The sequence below is a fragment of the Eleutherodactylus coqui genome, chromosome 2, assembly GCF_035609145.1.
Source record: "Eleutherodactylus coqui strain aEleCoq1 chromosome 2, aEleCoq1.hap1, whole genome shotgun sequence".
Lineage (NCBI taxonomy): Eukaryota > Metazoa > Chordata > Amphibia > Anura > Eleutherodactylidae > Eleutherodactylus > Eleutherodactylus coqui.
Genome location: NC_089838.1, coordinates 8,641,696 through 8,648,583, shown reverse-complemented (window position 1 = coordinate 8,648,583; position 6,888 = coordinate 8,641,696). Strand labels below are relative to the sequence as shown.

The 6,888-nt window shown below is 43.9% G+C and overlaps 1 protein-coding gene across 8 annotated transcripts in view; it reads left to right on the top strand.

Moving 5' to 3' along the window:
* Positions 1 to 3,187: 3,187 nt before the first annotated feature.
* Positions 3,188 to 6,888, top strand: part of TMEM178B (transmembrane protein 178B) — a 331,523-nt gene continuing 327,822 nt past the window's right edge. For 3 of the 8 annotated variants that reach the window (XM_066590286.1, XM_066590283.1, XM_066590282.1), the window contains exon 1: positions 3,188 to 3,477. The gene's annotated coding sequence lies outside the window, so the exon portion shown is untranslated. Of the gene's footprint in view, positions 3,478 to 5,353; positions 5,442 to 6,888 lie in introns of all 8 variants that reach the window. The other 5 variants (XM_066590285.1, XM_066590284.1, XM_066590290.1 and 2 more) reach the window with 3 other exon arrangements.

Genomic DNA, 6,888 nt, shown 5'->3' with positions numbered 1-6,888 from the left:
TATCGGCTCGGCGTAAAAACCGAGCCGATATACGTTCGTGTGACTTCACCCTTAAAGTGATATAACTACGGCTGTTTAATAAAAATATGGCAGCATTGCTGTCTTTTGCATTTCCTCCCATTTAATTAATAAAAGCTGATTAATAAATGATAGAATTATTGCTAATTACAAGTCCTTCCACAAAACACAGCTGTATCAATGGGAAGATGGAGAGAAAAAAACGTAACAAACAGCGCTTGGTCCATAATGTTGAAAAGTTGTGCGGTATTAAGGGGTTAAGAGCATTAAAAACTGCGGATTGGCAGGGAGACTCTAAATTAGCTCCCAGAGACGTGGAGAGTCCGTTCGCTCGTATTCCCCATAAATTGGGGGCCGCGGCTGTGCGGACGTTTCTAGATCATTCCGAAAGGTTTATATGGGAAGCACTAAACCTGATAGAATAATATTGTCGCGGCAGCAGATGTGGATCTGCCGGCTTCCAAACCTATTTGGCTTAGCACTAGGTCGAGGGCTGCATCCGGGGTCCCTGGTTTTAACCCTTTAACCTCACCAATCTGGTCTTCACTCTGAGAAGCCTCACACTGCAACCCCAGAAGTAGTCTTGGTTATGAGGCAGCTCAGGCAACTTGGTGAGGTGTCCATACAGTGTATTCCACGTACAGGTCTTGCATCTGTACCAATCTCCCATATGCGGCCATGTTGCCACACACACGAATTACACAAAATACGTGCGCAAAAAAAAAAAAAAACCACCAGAGCCAAATATGCCCACTGTGCATGCACCAGCTTCACATTACTATATCTAGTCCTGCTCGCTCACAGACAAAGGCAGAAGAAGAGTGAGTGGACATGATGTTAGTGCAACATGCGAAAAACAAGTAGGATCGTGTCAAGTAATATTAACGTATACTATACATCTCTTGAATCTAAGATATCTTAATAAAAGAAATAGTTATGGTGGTCCCGGAAACCCCTTAAAAGGGCCACTCTAGTGATTTTTGTTCATTCATTATGGCTAGTCCCCCAGTATAAGTTGGTAAGTATCACCTTGGGAGTCCTTTCCTTCAGGTGGCTAATGTGATCTTAATTCTGACCAGCTCAGATTTACTTGGGTTTATGTATTCAGTTTCTAGTCAATTTCTCAATCTGAGTAATACTGTTACATGGACCCTACCACAGAAACTGCTTAGAGGGGGACACAGACACTACTATCACAGTTACTGATTGTGATCACACAGCTCCTGTCACACAGGTATAATAGAGGAGATCACAGCTCAACCCCCGACTGTATACTTATGGTCTGTAGATGGTGAATATAGAAGGTAATGATAATTAAACTCCCCCCCCCCCCCCAAGCAGATAGAAATGGTATAGCCTGTAGCTGATGCTGTGCTGATATATCATGGGATTAATGTGAAAGTGAAAGCAAAAATCTCAGCATCAAGGTGGTGCCTGATAAGCATCAGACAGGAGGCCACACTGCATGGAAGTGACTGCAATATACATCCGGAATGTGACTGGCAATCAGGTGAGGGGGCAGGGATGGAAAAATCTGTTTTTACTGGAATGGCCCTTTAAGAGATAGAGGCTACCCAGATAGAATAATTCAGCAAGCATAAGTGCGAACCGCTCAGAAAAGTCAATATTTTTTTTAGTAAGACAGAAAAACAAAAAGGGGAAACGATTTCTTTTTCCTTTACATTTGGTCCATTAATTTTGGTATTTCGCTCAGCGATCAAAAAGAATTGGTATATGATAGAGAATGACCAGCCGTTGGTTTAAATGACCCAAACCATCCGAGCTGAATGAATAGTTGTAGAATCTTTGTTTTACTTTTAACCCCTTCCCAATATCCACCGTACATGTATAGCAGGTGCTGAGTGCCATTGTATAGAGCGGGCTCGGCTAACACCCAGCCGCTACTGGTGGGATCGGAGATATCTGCAATCCCAGAAGTTAAAGTGGTTTCCAGGAAATTTCTATTGTCGACCTGTACTCAGGATAAGTCATCAATAGTTGATTGGCTAGGGTCATCCTCTTTGGTTGATTGAGCAGCTGCTTTCAGCACCACAATACACAGGGGTCGGAGTGGAAGCTGCTGCTCCAACTCCTCTGTAGTGGCCAGAACTTGTACTGCAGGCTGGGATCTCATGCAAATCAATAGGAGCTGAACCTGCAGTTTCAAGCACCATCCACTACACCGAGGTCAGAACAGCAGCTTCTGCTCCAACCCCTGTGTACTGCAGCGCTGACAGCAGGCGACTGCCCAATCAGATGACCGCCTGGCGTCCCGATTGGCAGACTGCAGTCAATCACCTATTGATGACCATCCTGAGGATAAGTCATTAATAGTATTTTCCTAGAAAACCCCTTTAACTCTTTAGATGCTGCTGTCAGTCCTGACAGTGGCATTCAAATGGCCCAACAGAGGGAGTGGACATCGATATACTGCAGGATACTGTACATGCGCTCAGACGATCACCAGTTCAAGTCCCCCGTGGGAACTAAAAAGGAAGAATAAGATTAATAAAATTTGTCTTTAATCCTTAATACATTTAAAAAATAAAATAAAAGTTAAAATAGTCATAATAGCCTTTTTTGAGTCAACACGTCTCTAAGAACAAAATTGAATACAGGGCAATCAAAAAGTTTTAAGTACCGCGAGACTGTGCCAATAACAACAAAAAATAAAAACCGCTCCAACGGGGGAAAAATAAAAAAGTTAAGTTGTCAAAAGATGGCGGCAGAACGCACGTTTTTACTAAGAAGCTATTTTTTTATTTTAAGTTGTACAACATAAAAAACTATACAACGTCGGTACCACGGTAATCGTACTGACTCAGAATACTGACTCTCTGTGAACACTATAAAAACAATAAAAACAAAACCTCCCCAAAATGCCGAAATTGTGAGTATTTTTTTTTTCCATTTTACCCTACTTAGAAGTTTTCCAGTGCAGTACATGGTCCATGAAATCTCACCATTGAAGAAGATAATCCATCCAAGTCAAAAACCGGCCGTCACCGGAAAAACTCAAAAAGTTTATCTTTTTGAAAGTGAGGAGGAAAAAATAAAAACAAAAAAACCCAAAAAGGGCCGCCGAGGGGTTAACATTTGTATTGTGCAATACTGATGACGTGTAGGCGGTGTTGCCAATATACATGTTACCACATCAGTGAGGCGAAGATGAAGCGTGGGTAACGCAAAACAGCTGCTGCCTTACTGGCGGTCGTGATCCTCCGTTTCTGTAAACAACTTATAAACTTTATGCTTCGGGACCATAAAGAACCTCGGCAGGATCGGGTGAGTGCCGCCGTATCCTTCTGCTGCTAAGGAGTATTGGGCTTGCCCTAAATGTGGACGGATTAGGCGTATTAAGTTCACATATCCCCTCGCCTCACCAGGCACATCATTGCTTCGATACTATAAACAAAGCCTGCTGGGGGTCGGAGCAGCAGTATCAGAGCGATTGTCCTGGTGAGTATAGCATCTTCTGGTATTTTATCACCTCTCACCCATTTTAGGATTCGGACTGGCACAAAAATGATTTTTTTAACAGCTTGGAATGTTATAAAATAAGATAAACTCACCCGTTTGATCCCTGCCGATCCTGTGATCCCCGCAGCTGGGACGTGTGTCTACTCTGTAACTCAGACAAGCCTTTATATGGCTATTACAATACTTAGGTAAAGTAAATCACTTTAGTTCAACTTTTTAGGGCCCAGGCCCAGGAGACTTTTTGGCATGAGGGGGGGGGGGGGGGGGTATATGAAAGAAATTGCAATTATTACAATATAAAATTTATTACAAATTCTGTAATTATTGTACTGTCTCTTTAAGAATATGACGAAGTATTGTAATGGTACACAACGGTGTCTGTGCTGATATGTACTAGTGGGAGCGCCTTAAAAGGAGTTGTCTAGTTACCCATAGACATTTTCTCTATGGTTCCAGCTGTGTTAAAAAAAGAAAAGGAGCTGTCCTTACCTGTCCTCAGCGCCATCCAGCGCCACACACCTACCGAGCTCCTGGGTTCTTACTGTGGAGGATGATGGCATCGGCTGTCACTTCACCACTGCAGCCAATCAGAGGCTGCAGCATCATCGTTCTGAACTCCTTGCATCAGCGCTCACATCTTGGGCACCATGATGCCAGGAATTCAGAGCAATGACGATGCAGCCTCTGATTGGCATAAAAAGGGGCATTATTGAGCAAGAACATTATTACTTGGGGGCACACAGGGGCACTATTACAGCAGGGTAGGCGGGGCATTATTTCTGAGTCGGACATGAGTGGGGAAGTTTTACAGAGTGGCATTATAATTGAGTAGGGGCATTATTAATGTCAAGGAGTCACTAACTGGCAAAATGTTGCAGGACACAAAGGGCGTGGCTTAGTATAAAAGGGGCAGGGCCTAACATACAAAAATTTGCCAAGGCATGCACAGTGTCATTACTTAATTATTGACTGCTGAATACATGTAATGGGCTGAGTTAATTAACCATTCCTCTTGTTTTCCATTGGACTGATCTGTTTAGTAGATCATCAAAGGGGTGGAGTATCCTAAGAGGTCATCGTTCTGTGACCCCCAATGTTTGTTCTTGCAAGTGTCAACTTTTCATAAGCAACACTTCTGGCTCATCCATTCTGACAGTTTTGCATTGTGATCTTCTTTTATTCCTCCTGGAATAGTATGAATAAATTGCCAACTCCCATTCTTCTTGTCACTGGGGCGTGTCCCTACACTCCGACCAATCAGTGCTGACATTGTCTGTCTATATATGGATACACTCTAGTCATGAGGAAAATGGTAGCATCCAATAGGGGAAGGGTGTGGAGTTCGAAACAAGATGTTCAATACAAGTATTAACTAAAAAAGACATCAGGAGATATGACCGCCATCATTAAAGGGGTATTACAACAGTGATACTATGCTGACAAACGTATTGGGACCCCACCAATCCTCTCTAACTTAAAATTTGGCACAGCCATTCTTTAGGTCCTAAATAGGAAAAGTAAAGGGGTCACAACTTGATAAAGTGCAAAAGTAAGTGAACCCCTATATCATCCCGGCATCACTATCTGAAGCTCCTCGAGGGACGGAGGCAAATCTCTTAATACATCTACGGGGATTTGGTAGAAAGCGGTCGCGGAGGGTTACTGCGGTCACCATACTGAAAAATGAGAGTAAAATCGAATTTCATCATCTTCTATGTGAGTCTCAATACTTTTGTCAACATAGTGTATATGAAACACCATGTTAGCTCTTTTGCGTTTCTGCCCCATGACAACACTGCCTGTTCTGTATTCTGCCAGTGTGTGTCCAAATTTCCCTTAACTTTAATTTCCACAGACTAGCAACAGCCATGAAGAGCTGATCGTGGGAGTTGCAGGCGGCAGACCCCCGCTGATCTATTACTGATAGTCTGTCATAAGAATAGGTAAATCAATCATTTACAACCGGGCAACCCCTTTAATAGAGGGGGTCCTCAGTTTCCGATCCTCATCTGTTAGCCAGAGTGACGAGCGGCTACAAAAAGAATGACTTTCTCTCTGGAGGATTATCCTGTCCTGCATTACACAGATAAGACATTGATTTGAATGAGCACTGTGTAATGCTTCTTTTTCCCACTGGGGGCGCTACAGGGAAATTAAACTCTGTCTGGTTTCCCATAGATTACTGATGATTGCTGAAGGTCTCAGAAGGGGGGCTTTAGGATCAGCTAATTATCAAGGGACCCTTTCAATAAGTAGATATTGTCAAAAAGGAGAACCCCTTTAAGGTTTACAGCTAGCGAACAGGAAAAGTAGCATTCTGCTGCACATAGATGCAAGTCATTAAATGAAACCAGGCGGGATGAGTCCCTACAGCGGGTCTGTTACAAGGAAAACATGGGAAAAATTACCTTTATTGCGTTGTGAAATAATAAAGTGTATACTCCCGTCACAAGTGTTATTACCGTCAGCGGCACCGTAAACCAAACTGAGCTAAATGGGGAGGAAAATTCATTTTGCTAAATACTTTTTGTTTTCACTCCGCGCTTACCTGGATCTGCAGCAGCAATAACCAGGCGAGTCTCCGGGGGGCACATACTTTGTTAAGGTAGAAAAGTGACAAACTGATATTGAAGACATACAGGGTTACTTGAACAACATGGGACCCTCGTCGAGCCGCCTGCTTGCAGGAAAGTAGAGGAGGCGGAGCACAGATTGTATGTTCTACCTGCAGTGGGAGGAGCTTTCTTCTGTACTGTGCTCATTGTCGCCCCCTGCTGAATTTATATGAACTGACAAATGGAGTGGGAGAATTTCTATTTTGAGAAAGGAAGGGATATCAAGATTCTGGGGAAGCAGGAAGTGAGTGGCAAGGATGTGGGAGTGTTACGTGTCCCACTTGTCACTGGGGAGTATATATATATACTATATATATATATAGTAGTGTGACACACTAAGGAAACTTGCTGATGAGAGTACAAAGAAAGGCTTGTGTAAGTAGTCTGTGGGCTGCCCACATGGGTGGAGTTACAAGAGAGATCTAGAAGGCAAATAATAAGTGGCATGAGGGCAACGTATACCAAATCTGCCCGGGTTGTCAGAGTCAGAAACAAGTGACTTTGGTGTAGCTGTACCAGGAAATATAGCACCACTAGAGATGAGCGAGCATACTCGCTAAGAACAATTGCTCGATCGAGCATTGCCCTTAGCGAGTATCTCCCTGCTCGGAAGAAAAGGTTCAGCTGCCGGTGCAGGTGACAGGTGAGTTGCGGCGGTGAGCAGGGGGGAGCGGGGGGGGGGGGGGGGGGGAGAGGGAGAGAGAGATCTCCCCTCCGTTCCTCCCCGCTCTCCCTTGCCGCTCCCTGCCCGCCGCCGGCAGCCAAATCAGGTACT